Here is a 13,997-nt window from a genome sequence, read left to right as displayed (position 1 = left end):
ATTCTGAGAGAAATAAAGCTACATCAAGTGCAATATATGAAGATGATGAATCAGGAAATTGAATGGAAAATTAAACAAATGAGACAACTTAGCTAAGTTGATTGTAAATAATGCAATAACTGAGGAACTTAAGATAGAAAAAGGAACACGACAGGGGTGCCCAATTTCCCCATTGCTTTTCATTTCGGTTCTGGAGGTGTTGCTAAATATGATTAGAAATGACCAGCAAGTTAAAGGTGTAAAGGTCGGAGCTAAACATTACAAGTTAAGGGCATTTGCAGATGACCTAGTATTGACTTTGCAAGAGCCAAACACTAGCACGAAAAGGGTGTTAGAAATAATTCAACAATTTGGCCAGGTAGCTGGATTTAAACTGAATAAACAAAAAACTAAAGTCTTAGGAAAAAATTTAACAGATATGGAGAAGGAGGAATTTCAAGAGGAGACAGGTTTGACGGTGGTTAAGAAGGTGAAATACCTAGGGGTTTACTTGACATCTAAAAATCTGAATTTGTATAAGGACAACTATGAAAAATGTTGGTTAGAAATTAAAAAAGATCTAGAAATATGGTCAAATTTGAAATTGTCAATGTTAGGCTGAATTGCAGTTATCAAGATGAATGTATTGCCTAGAATGTTATTCTTGTTTCAAACCTTGCAGATCCTTGACAAGATGGACTGTTTCAAGAGGTGGCAGAAAGATATTGTGAAATTTGTCTGGCAGGGCAAAAAGCCCAGAATAAAATTTAAAGTACTTACAGATGCAAAAGAAAGAGGGGGATTTGCCCTGCCGGACTTAAAACTGTACTATGAAGCAGCAGCTTTTTGCTGGTTGAAAGAATGGATGCTCTTCGAGAATACAGATATCTTGGATTTAGAAGGTTTTGATAATATGTTTGGTTGGCATGCATATCTATGGTATGACAAAATCAAAGTGCATAGGGCCTTTAAAAATCATATTGTCAGAAAAGTGTTGTTTAATGTCTGGATAAGATATAAAGACCTGTTGGAGAACAAAACCCCTAGATGGGTGTCACCCTTGGAGGCTAAGGCACTGAAGAAATTCAATATGGAGGTCGGATGGCCAAAGTATTGGGAGATTTTGGAACAAGACGGAGACAAATTGAAATTACAGAACCATGAGAAAATGAAACCTAAAGTACGAGATTGGCTCCATTATTATCAAATAATGGAGGTTTATAAACAAGACAGGAAAATTGGCTTCCAGGTGGAAAAATCAAAATTAGAGACTGAACTGTTAGAACCCAATACTAAGAATTGGTCAAGAATGTATAATTTGCTGTTGAAATGGAATACACAAGATGAAATGGTTAAATCAGCCATGATTAAGTGGGCACAGGACATTGGTCATAACATTATGTTTGCTGACTGGGAAAGGTTGTGGAACACCGGTATTAAATTTACGGCATGTAATGCCTTAAAGGAAAATATTATGAAAATGATTTACAGGTGGTACATGACCCCAGTCAAGCTAGCAAAAATTTATCACTTGCCTGATAACAAATGTTGGAAATGTAAAGAAACTGAAGGTACTTTTTACCATCTTTGGTGGACATGGCCGAAGATTAAGGCTTTCTGGGAAATGATATATAATGAATTGAAAAAGGTACTTAAATGTACTTTCCCTAAGAAACCAGAGGCCTTTCTCTTGGGCATTGTCGGCCAGTTGGTGTCAAAGAAAGACAGAACTTTCTTTATGTATGCAACAACAGCAGCAAGAATACTCATCGCAAAGTATTGGAAGACACAAGATCTACCCACCTTGGAAGAATGGCAGATGAAAGTGATGGACTATATGACATTGGCCGAGATGACTGGCAGAATCCGTGATCAGGGAAAAGAGACGGCGGAAGAAGAATGGAAGAAATTTAAAATTTACCTTAAGGACTACTATAAACTTGATGAATGCTAGAATGTCGAGGTTTTGAGAAAGAAAGGGTTACAGTGATATAAGACTAGATTAAAGAAAAGATTAAGACGACAGAGGTTGGACAGAAATATTTAGAAGTTGCTAAAAAAATTTGGACATTGGGATGCAGAAAGGGGAGGTATGGGGGAGTCTGAGAAAAGAGGTTTATGGAAAAAAATGTTATGAAACTATACGTGTTTGTATGTCTTTTTATATGTTTGTTTGTTTTAAAAATTTTTGTAAAACCAATAAAAAATTTTATAAAAAAAATTAAACAAATGAGACAAAGGACTTTTGAATCGGCTAATAAATGTGGGAAACTGTTAGCTTGGCAGATGAAAAAAAGACAAAAGCTTAACACCATTGCTAATTTGGAAGTGGATGGAAAGAACATCCAGAATCCAGTGGAAATTAGAAAATGTTTCCAGTGGTATTTTAAACAGTTATATACACAAGGGCCTCAGAAAGAGTTTGATATAGACCAATTTCTGAAAACAAATGGATTACAAAAAATCTCTTAAGAAAATAAGATAATGCTGAATTACAAAATTATGGAACAGGAGGTAGAAGGTGCCATTCAGAACATGCAGTTGGGAAAATCTCCAGGGCCGGATGGTTTAACCTCAAAATACTATAGAACTTTGAAGGACTGGATAATTCAACCATTAAAGGAGGTTTGCAATGAAATTTTGGAAGGGGAAAAAAGCGCCAGAGTCGTGGAAAGAAGCATATATTACACTTATACCAAAAACTGAGTCTGAAAAGACACAACTTAAGAACTACCGACCCATATCCCTGTTAAATGTGGATTACAAAATATTTGCTGACATTTTGGCCAAAAGACTAAAAAAAGTATTAGTGGGAGAGATACACAAGGACCAAGCTGGCTTTCTCCCAGGCAGACACTTGTCTGACAACACGAGGAAGATAATCAACATTTTGGAGACGTTGCAAGTGGACATCAATACCAAAGCAGTTTTAATTTTCGTGGATGCCAAGAAAGCTTTTGATAATATTTCTTGGAGGTTTATGAAGAAAAATCTTCAGGGGATGGGGATCGGTCAAGGGTTTGAAAATGGTATAAGTGCAATTTATTCAGAACAAAAGGCTAAACTAATAGTTAATAATGTGGTGACAGAGGAATTCAAGATAGAGAAAGGGACACGACAAGGCTGCCCAATTTCCCCATTGCTTTTTATTTCGGTCCTGGAGGTTTTGTTAAATATGATTAGAACGGACCATCTGATCAAGGGTATAAAGGTCGGAGCTAAACAATACAAATTGAAAGCTTTTGCAGATCACTTGGTATTGACGTTACAGGAGCCAGAATCTAGTACTAAAAGAGTATTAGAACTGATCCAAGAATTTGGTCATGTGGCAGGATTTAAGTTGAACAAGTTAAAAACTAAAGTTCTTGAGAAAAACTTAACACCGAATGAGAAAGAGAGGTTTCAGAATGAGACAGGCTTAACAGTGGTTAAGAAGGTGAAATACTTGGGGATTAATATGACAGCTAAAAATGGGAACTTATTTAAAGACAATTATGAAAAATGTTGGTCGGAAGTGAAAAAGGATTTAGAAATATGGTCAAATTTGAAGCTTTCCTTGTTGGGTCGAATTGCTGCTATAAAGATGAATGTATTGCCAAGAATACTGTTTTTGTTTCAATCACTACAAATTCTGGACAAAATGGATTGTTTCAAGAAGTGGCAGAGAGATATTTCTAGATTTGTCTGGCAGGGCAAGAAGCCCAGAATAAAATTTAAAATATTAACTGATGTAAAGGAAATGAGCCTAAAGATATTGAAAAATTGATTTTTCTTTTAAAAAAAATTTTTAGGCATCTGTTTTTTGTATTTTTTTTTCTTCTAGGATTTTTTGTTGTTGTAATTTTTTTTGTTTTTTTCTTGTTATCTTTTTTCTTTTTCTCTCTATGTTTTCTTTTTAGTTTGTTAAACCTGTGTGTGATGGGATGATGAGCTGCTTGTGCGTAAAATCCTGGTCCCTCAGAGTTTGTTCAAGTCCGCAAACCTCTGTCTGTAACGGAGCCCCTTAAGCATGGCTCCGTCAGTCACTGGCAGATTCCGACAGTGGTTGCTTACGGAATCGCTTCCAACATAAAAGCTCCTTAACGGAAACGCGTCTTCTGGACTCTTGGCGTGACAGTTTCCGGCGAGGAGTGGGTGTCCCTACAGGAGGTCCAGAAACCTCCCCACTGTTCTCGCTGGAAATGTCTCTGAGCCATCCCTCCTGCTCACTTTCCCTCGGAGACCCTCCTCTCCCCCTGCTGGTTCCCTCTTCAGCTGCTGAGTCTCTCCCAACCTCTGTGAGCCCTTCCACCTCCTGTCCTTCCGATGGCAGTTCCCTGACATCCACCTCCCCTCCAGGGCCCCCTTCACCCCCTCCCGTTCCCTCCCCTCTGGGCGGTGAGGAGGTAAAACCCCGGAAATAACCTCCTTCATCTTCAGACGTCTCGAACATTTCCCTCCACCGGTTGCTGTTCCTGGTCTCTAAGTACTCCTCCTCACCGGAGTCTATTCCTCCTTCCAACTCTGAGTCCGTGAATCCTTCCATCTCCTCCTCCTCGTCGGTGGGGCCAAAGTATTCCTTCCGGAACCTCGCTACAGGCTGAGGTTTCCTTGGGAACCTTTGATGGAACGTTTCTATTAAGACCTCGTCATTGACATCCTCTGCCATTACCCAGGTGTTTTCTGACTCCGGTTCCCCTTCCCACGTTATCAAATACTCCACCTGATCACCCTTCCACCTGGAGTCGATGATTTCCGCCACATGGCTGCTATGTTCCCTTTCTTCTATTGCTGGTCCCCGTGTGAACCTCCCTTCTCGTTCCCCCTTATACGGTGACAGTAACGACCTGCGGAATACTGGGTGCAATTTCATGTGGTTCGGTAACCGGAGCCTGAAAGCCACTGGGTGGACCTGTTGCATGACCTCAAAGGGACCCAATCGTTTGGGTCTTAATTTCTTACAGCCCCCTTTGAATGGCAACCCTTGGGTTGACAGTCACACCTGATCCCCCACCCTAATCGTTTCACCTTCCCTTCTGTTTTTGTCTGCCTGCCTCTTATATTCTTCCTTGGCCCTTTCTAAGTTGAGTTGGAGCTGACAATGGATCGCTTCCATTTCTTCTACAAACTGTTCGGCTGCCGGGACGCTCCATCTCTCCCCTCCTCCCCCGGGAAAAGCCCTGAGATGACACCCATAATTAGCCAAAAAGGGGCTCATCCCTGTGGACACATTCTCCGCATTGTTGTAGGCAAATTCCGCCAACGCCAACTTCTCTACCCAATCATTCTCTCTGTCATTGACATAACACCTCAGGTATTGCTGGAGGATACCGTTTGCTCTTTCCGCCTGCCCGTTAGTTTCAGGGTGCCGGGCCGTCGAAAAATTGACCTCTACGTGCAGTAAGCTCATGAGTTTCCTCCAGAACCTGGACGTAAATTGTTTCCCTCTGTCTGAGACCACCCTCAAGGGGGCGCCATGCAACCTAAAAATGTGTTCTACAAACAATTTAGCTGTCTCTTCCGCCGTGACTGCATGCGAGCAGGCTATAAAGTGGCACATCTTTGTTAATAGGTCTACTACGACCATGATGGCTGTTTTCCCTTTGGACTTCGGCAGATCAGTCATAAAATCTATCGACACTGCCTCCCATGGTCGTTCTGGTGTGGGTAACGGTTCTAATAACCCCGCCGGCGCCCGCCTCTCCCCTTTGGCTCGCTGGCATTGGTCACACCCTCTTACATACTCCTGTACATCTTCCCTGACCTTGGGCCACCAAAATTCCCTGGTGACCAACCACATGGTTTTGTGTTGCCCAAAATGCCCCGCTGTGGGGCTGTCGTGCAACTGCTTGAGTACTCTCCCCCTCAATTCTCCTTCGGGTATATACAGTGCCCCCTTGTAATACAATGCCCCGTTTCTTTCCTCAAAACCTCCGGGTTTCTCCCCCTCCCTCCTGAGACCTCTGAGCTTATCCTGGGCGTATTCATCATTCTCCGTTCCCTCTACCAGTTCTCTTTGCCCCACCAATGCCGCCCCACACACCCAGCGGTCCTCTGGGGTGACATGTCTCTCTTCGGGTGCTCCCTCCCCCTCCAAATATTCAGGTTTGCGTGAGAGAGCGTCCGCCCTAACGTTCTCTGGGCCTGGCACGTAACAAATTTCAAAGTGGAATTTGGAGAACTCCTGGGCCCATCTCACTTGCCGTTGGTTGAGTACTCGTGCCGTTCTCCAATACTCTAGGTTCTTGTGGTCAGTGCACACTTGCACCTTATGTTGTGCGCCAATTAATAGGTGCCTCCATCTTCGGAACGCTTCGTGAATGGCGAGTAGTTCTTGGTCATACACCGTGTAGTTCCTCTCGGATTTGTTCAGCTTCCGCGAGAAAAAGGCGCACGGTCTCCACTCCAACTTCTCCTCCCCAGGCTGCAGAAGCACCGCCCCCACCGCCCGGTCCGATGCGTCCGTTTCTACTCTCATCGGCTTTTGTAAATCCACATGCAGGAGCTGTTCTTCAGAAGCGAACACCCTTTTCAGTTCCTCAAATGCTCGCTCCACCTCCGCCGTCCAAACGAATTTCTTCTTACTGCTGAGACAGTCTGTAATGGGAGCCGTCAGGTGGGCAAAGTTTCTGATGAACTTCCGATAGAAGTTTCCAAACCCTAGGAATCTTTGCACATCCTTCTTCGTTCTCGGTGTCTTCCATTCCAGCACCGCTTGGACCTTGCCTGGATCCATGTCCAATCCCTTGTCTGACAGGCGGTACCCCAGGAATTCCACCTCCTTGGTATGAAACTGACACTTCTCCAGTTTCACCCACAGCTGGTTCGCTTGCAGTTTGCCCAACACTTCCCTGACGTCTCTCACATGCTGCTCCTTATTCTCTGAATATACTAACACGTCATCTAAGAAGGCCACACAATTCTTGTAAAGCAAAGGCCCCAGGACGTGGTTCATAAACGATTGAAAGCACGCGGAGCCTGCTTGTAGGCCGAAGGGCATAACGAGATATTCAAATGCCCCCAATGGGGTGAACATGGTGGTTTTCCATTCATCCCCCTTCCTTATTCGTATCAGGTTGTACACCCCCTTCAGGTCCAGCTTAGTAAAAATCTTTCCCTTCCTGACCCTTGTCAAAATGTCGTCAATCCTGGGCATAGGGAAGGCCACTGGTTCTGACACTGCATTTAAGGCCCAGGGCAGCAGTTGAAGAAGGAGCAAAAAGGGTTTTCTTGTGTGTGTGTGTTTCTTTGTGGCTGATTAGCTGTTTTCCCTGTGTAAAGGTCAGAGGGGGCAGGGTTTCTGTTGAGGCAGGGGATTAGCTGTGGGAGGAGCTTATCAGAGTTTGCAGGGCAGCAGTTGAAGAAGGAGCAAAAAGGGTTTTCTTGTGTGTGTGTGTTTCTTTGTGGCTGATTAGCTGTTTTCCCTGTGTAAAGGTCAGAGGGGGCAGGGTTTCTGTTGAGGCAGGGGGTTAGCTGTGGGAGGAGCTTATCAGAGTTTGCAGGGCAGCAGTTGAAGAAGGAGCAAAAAGGGTTTTCTTGTGTGTGTGTGTGTTTCTTTGTGGCTGATTAGCTGTTTTCCCTGTGTAAAGGTCAGAGGGGGCAGGGTTTCTGTTGAGGCAGGGGGTTAGCTGTGGGAGGAGCTTATCAGAGCTTGCAGGGCAGCAGTTATATCCATCTTTTAGATTTAGGGGTGCTTGTCTCAAACGTTTGTTGGGGGAGACCTAGGTTTTTTGTGTGGGGGAAGTTATTTGTCCTGTCTTCAAGCTTTTTATGATGGAGGACCTCTGTAGCCACCCCCAACGACACGATCTCAAGATGGAAGGGGAGGGAACAGCTGCAGTCGCCTGCGATTCCTGCGCAATGTTTGCCATCTTGCCAAAGGTTGCAGGCAGCTTTACCTGCAGCAATTGCATGTTGATTGCCCTCTTAAAAGACAAAGTCCAGTAACTGGAGGAACGTGTAGCTACGCTCCAAAGAATTAGAGAGCTGGAGCTCTTCTTGGAAGCAACAGAGCACACCGTCTCCACCAAGGAGGAGACAGGGGACTCCCCTGAGAAGGAGTCTAGTTCACCAACACAGGAGCCGGATATATGGAGAAACGTGACTCAAAGAAGTAGGAGGCCCAGGGTTCATTCTGATTGTTTAGAAATACACAATCGCTTTGAGGTCCTCTCCCCTAGCATGGAAGACGAAGAGCAGACTCCATTTGAGGATCTCTCCCTCATCACAGTCGATCAGGTATATGAAGACGAGCAGCAAAGTCAGTCCTCAGGGAATGTGCAAGCGACCTTGGAACGGACAGCTCACGGAAGAACCCCGACCAAACCCAAGAGGAGGCGTGTAGTGGTGATAGGGGATTCCCTACTGAGGGGAACAGAAGCAGTGATCTGTGGGCCTGACAAGATGTCTCGGGAAGTGTGCTGTCTCCCCGGGGCTAAGATCCAAGATGTAACTGAACGACTGCAAGGAATCATAAAACCCACTGACAAATACCCCTTCCTCTTGGTTCATGTGGGAACCAATGACACTGCAAGCAATAGCCTCCAGAAGATCAAAAGAGACTACGAGGCTCTCGGCAGGAAATTGAAGCAACTAAATGCACAAATTGTCATCTCGTCTGTCCTCCCAGTTGAACGACGTGGCCCAGGGAGAGAGGGGGAAATAGTGGAAGTGAACAGCTGGCTTCGCAAATGGTGTAAACAGGAACGGTTTGGATTCTTAGATCACGGACTGCAGTTTCTTGAAGATGGACTTCTGGCAAGTGATGGGCTGCACCTCACAACGGTTGGGAGAAATGTTTTTGCCAAAAATCTCAGAAACCTCATCAGGAGGGCTTTAAACTGACTAATGTGGGGGAGGGAGACAGTGCTCCTGAAGGTAGGAGTCTATCAATTAATGAAGATGATCATCCAAATGTCATAGACCAAATGGAGCAAACAGCACACAGACCTAGTGGTGGGAGGAAAAAATCCTTAAATAAGAGACACGGGGGAATGAATGGACTTCAATGTCTGTACACTAATGCGCAAAGCATGGGAAATAAACAAGATGAGCTTGAGCTCTTGGTACAGCAAACTAAATATGACATAATAGGCATCACTGAAACCTGGTGGGATAAGTCCCACGATTGGAATGTAATAATGGGGGGATACAATCTATTTCAGAGAAACAGAACAGACAAGAAAGGAGGAGGAGTGGCGTTATATGTCAAGGAAGTGTATACCTGTGAAGAGATCCAAGATTTAGATCCTCAAAGCCAAAGTGAGAGCATTTGGGTCAAAATTAAGGGAGAGAAGAATAACAGAGACCTCATTGTGGGAGTTTACTATAGATCCCCAAGCCAAACGGAGGGCATAGATGATGCCTTCCTGGAACAGATGGCCAAGCATGCAAAAGGAAGGGAGATAGTAGTAATGGGGGACTTCAATTACCCGGATATTTGTTGGACGTCAAACTCAGCCAAGAGCATAAGGTCAAACAGATTCCTCACTGGCCTTGCAGACAACTTCATTGTCCAGAAAGTGGGAGAAGCAACAAGAGGAACAGCCATTTTAGATCTGGTCCTAACCAATGTTGATGACCTGGTTAGTGGGGTAGAAGTGGAAGGATCATTAGGTGCGAGTGATCATGCTCTTCTGAAGTTTACTATACAGTGGAAAGGAGCAGCCAAGCATACTAGGACTCAATTTCTTGACTTTAAGAAAGCCGACTTCATAAAACTTAGGGAAGTGCTGGGTGAGATCCCATGGACAACAATACTAAAAGGAAAGGGAGTTCATGATGGCTGGGAGTTTGTTAAGAGGGAGATAGTAAAAGCACAACGTCAGGCAATACCAATGAGACGGAAACATGAAAGGTGCCTAAAGAAGCCAGGGTGGCTATCTAAAGAACTTTTAACTGAATTAAGATTAAAAAAGGATGTGTACGAAAAATGGAAAAGGGGGGAAACCACCAAAGAGGAATTCAAACAAATAGCCAGCACGTGTAGACACAAAGTCAGAAAAGCTAAAGCACAGAATGAACTCAGGCTTGCTAGAGAGGTTAAAAGCAACAAAAAAGGCTTTTATGGGTATGTTTGTAGCAAAAGGAAGAACAAAGAAACAGTGGGGTCACTCAGAGGAGAAGATGGTGAAATGCAAACAGGGGACACAGAAAGGGCTGAACTCCTCAATGCCTTCTTTGCCTCAGTCTTCTCCGATAAAGAAAACAATGCCCGACCTGAAGAATTTGGAGCAAATGATTCAGCAAAGGAAACACAGCCCAGAATAACTAAGGAGATAGTACAAGAATATTTGGCTAGTTTAGATGTATTCAAGTCTCCAGGGCCAGATGAACTGCATCCAAGAGTATTAAAAGAACTGGCAGATGTGATCTCAGAACCACTGGCAGTCATCTTTGAGAATTCCTGGAGAACAGGCGAAGTCCCGGCAGACTGGAGGAGGGCAAATGTTGTCCCTATTTTCAAAAAGGGGAAAAGAGAGGACCCAAATAATTACCGCCCAGTCAGTCTGACATCAATACCAGGGAAGATTCTGGAGCAGATCATTAAGCAAACAGTCTGTGAGCACCTAGAAAGGAATGCTGTGATCACCAATAGTCAGCATGGATTTCTGAAAAATAAGTCATGTCAGACTAACCTGATCTCGTTTTTTGACAGAATTACAAGCCTGGTAGATGAAGGGAACGCAGTGGATGTAGCCTACCTTGATTTCAGCAAGGCATTTGACAAGGTGCCCCATGATATTCTTGTAAAGAAGCTGGTAAAATGCGGTCTTGACTATGCTACCACTCAGTGGATTTGTAACTGGCTGACTGACCGAACCCAAAGGGTGCCCATCAATGGTTCCTCTTCATCCTGGAGAAGAGTGACTAGTGGGGTGCCACAGGGTTCTGTCTTGGGCCCGGTCTTATTCAACATCTTTATCAACGACTTGGATGATGGACTCAAGGGCATCCTGATCAAATTTGCAGATGACACCAAACTGGGAGGGGTGGCTAACACCCCAGAGGACAGGATCACACTTCAAAGCGACCTTGACAGATTAGAGAACTGGGCAAAAACAAACAAGATGAATTTTAACAGGGAGAAATGTAAAGTATTGCACTTGGGCAAAAAAAATGAGAGGCACAAATACAAGATGGGTGACACCTGGCTTGAGAGCAGTACATGTGAAAAGGATCTAGGACTCTTGGTTGACCACAAACTTGACATGAGCCAACAGTGTGATGCGGCAGCTAAAAAAGCCAATGCAATTCTGGGCTGCATCAATCGGAGTATAGCATCTAGATCAAGGGAAGTAATAATGCCACTGTATTCTGCTCTGGTCAGACCTCACCTGGAGTACTGTGTCCAGTTCTGGGCACCACAATTCAAGAAGGACACTGACAAACTGGAACGTGTCCAGAGGAGGGCAACCAAAATGGTCAAAGGCCTGGAAACGATGCCTTATGAGGAACGGCTAAGGGAGCTGGGCATGTTTAGCCTGGAGAAGAGGAGGTTAAGGGGTGATATGATAGCCATGTTCAAATATATAAAAGGATGTCACATAGAGGAGGGAGAAAGGTTGTTTTCTGCTGCTCCGGAGAAGCGGACACGGAGCAATGGATCCAAACTACAAGAAAGAAGATTCCACCTAAACATTAGGAAGAACTTCCTGACAGTAAGAGCTGTTTGACAGTGGAATTTGCTGCCAAGGAGTGTGGTGGAGTCTCCTACTTTGGAGGTCTTTAAGCAGAGGCTTGACAACCATATGTCAGGAGTGCTCTGATGGTGTTTCCTGCTTGGCAGGGGGTTGGACTCGATGGCCCTTGTGGTCTCTTCCAACTCTATGATTCTATGATTCTAGTCCACTACAAGTCTCGGCTTGTCCGTGTTTTTTTTATCCACAAAAAACACTGGGCTGCCACCCACCGCTCTGGACTCTCTGATGAAACCTCTCTTCAGATTTTTGTCAATGAACTCCCTTAACTCCTGAATTTCCCTGTCTGACATGGCATACAGCTTGCCTACTGGGAGCTGGGCCCCAGGGAGTAAATTGATTTGACAGTCAAAGGGTCTATGCGGGGGTAGTTTGTCTGATTCCCTTTCACTAAAGACGTTGCGCAGATGTGCGTATTGTGGGGGCACCTTCCCTTTGACCGTTACTTCCGTCCCTGCCAGAGTGGCTTTGGCCCCTGCTGGGGCTTTCCCCTCTTTGCAGTGTTCAGACAATGTGCTGACCCAAAGGAGACCACTCTCTGATGCCAGCCCACTAGCGGATCATGTAACGCTAGCCAGCTCATCCCCAAAATAATGGGAGCTCCTCCCAAGGTGGCCACATTAAACGCTATGAGCTCGGTGTGTCTTGCCACCTTCATTATCATTGGGACGGTCTGTTGGCTGACTTCTCCTCCCAACAGCTCCCTCCCATCGATCGTGGTCACCTGCAAAGGGTTGCTTAAAGGGATAGTCTGTATCTGGTGTTCAGCTGCAAACTCCTTGCTCATGAAATTACAGGAGCTGCCTGAGTCCAATAGCGCCTTTATCTTTAGTGGGTGTCCGTTTGGCAGCTCTAGCAACACCTCTATCACTAGGGCGGGTTTAGGCGGTTCCGGCGTGGGCACTTTCACTGCTCTTTGGCCTGGATGCTGTGCCCCAACGGTGGCAGCCAGGCGTTGGCTTTTACTTGCTCCTGGACTTCTTCCTCCTTCTCCCCAACTGCTCCCGCCATCCCTTGCCATTCCTTTCTTTGGGGGCAGACTCTGGCAAAGTGACCTGGCTGTTGGCAGAGATAACATTTCCTGGCGCCTTTCCCCTCCTTCTTCCGCCCTTCACTGGGCTTTGAAACTGCGCGCGCGCGCGCTGTTCCAATTTCCATCGGCTCTCCTGGCGGGAAAGGTGGCTCTGGAATCTCTGGAATGCGAAACTCCCTCCAACGTTCCCCCTTCCCTTCCCGCCTCTCCAAGGCTCTTGCCTCCTGGCGTGCTCCTATGGTCAGCGCGGATTTGGTCAGCTGGTGCATAGACTCCGCCCTGGGCCCTCGGGAAAGTTCGTCTTTTACATCCGAAGAAAGCCCTTCTTCAAAAAGCATTTGTATGGGTTCCGCCGATAGATCCCACCCCAATTTATGGATCAACATGGTAAACTCAGTCCAGTACTCACGGACAGATCGGCTCCCCTGTTTACAAGCCTGCGTACCACTCCCTGCTCAATATCGCTGGAAGACATCAGGTCCATAGCACACAAAAAACTTCCTCGTGTCCTTTAGGATGTCATTATTCGCTGCCATCAGGGGCTTAACCCAGTCTTTCGCCCCCCCCCTTCGAGATGCCCAATCACAAATGCCACCCACGATTCCTCGTCGGGAAAGTCATCAAACTGCAGATTGAGGGCATATTGCATCTCTGTCCTAAAGGCATGATAGTTCTTGGGCTCCCCCCAAACTTCTGCACCAATCCTGGCACCTTTCTGGCGAGCGGGGTGGTTTTCCCCTTTTCTGCATCTTGAGCCCTCCTCTCCTCGAGCCTCGCCGTCTGCAGCGCTAGCTGGACTTCCAACACCCTGTACCTTTCTTCCAGGCTTGGACCCGCTCCAGCTCCTGCTTCTCTGGTTCCGGCTGGGTTGCTCATGATGCCTTCCCCTGCACAAGCTGCTTTCAGTGACTGTCGGAATGCTGTGATGGGATGATGAGCTGCTTGTGCGTAAAATCCTGGTCCCTCAGAGTTTGTTCAAGTCCGCAAACCTCTGTCTGTAACGGAGCCCCTTAAGCATGGCTCCGTCAGTCACTGGCAGATTCCGACAGTGGTTGCTTACGGAATCGCTTCCAACATAAAAGCTCCTTAACGGAAACACGTCTTCTGGACTCACGGCGTGACAGTTTCCGGCTAGGAGTGGGTGTCCCTATAGGAGGTCCAGAAACCTCCCCACTGTTCTCGCTGGAAGTGTCTCTGAGCCATCTCTCCTGCTCACTTTCCCTCGGAGACCCTCCTCTCCCCCTGCTGGTTCCCTCTTCAGCTGCTGAGTCTCTCCCAACCTCTGTGAGCCCTTCCACCTCCTGTCC

At 45.8% G+C, this 13,997-nt stretch overlaps 2 protein-coding genes across 7 annotated transcripts in view; one reads left to right on the top strand and one right to left on the bottom strand.

Annotated features, from left to right (window-relative positions):
- Positions 1-13,997, top strand: part of LOC309530300 (uncharacterized protein) — a 670,922-nt gene that overhangs the window by 196,831 nt on the left and 460,094 nt on the right. The window lies entirely within an intron of this gene.
- Positions 1-13,997, bottom strand: part of LOC309530351 (uncharacterized protein) — a 51,044-nt gene that overhangs the window by 24,160 nt on the left and 12,887 nt on the right. The window lies entirely within an intron of this gene.

Source organism: Podarcis vaucheri (assembly GCF_965113315.1).
Source record: "Podarcis vaucheri genome assembly, chromosome: 4".
NCBI lineage: Eukaryota > Metazoa > Chordata > Lepidosauria > Squamata > Lacertidae > Podarcis > Podarcis vaucheri.
The sequence above is the reverse complement of the archived record's forward strand: the minus strand, read 5'-3'. Positions and strand labels throughout refer to the sequence as shown.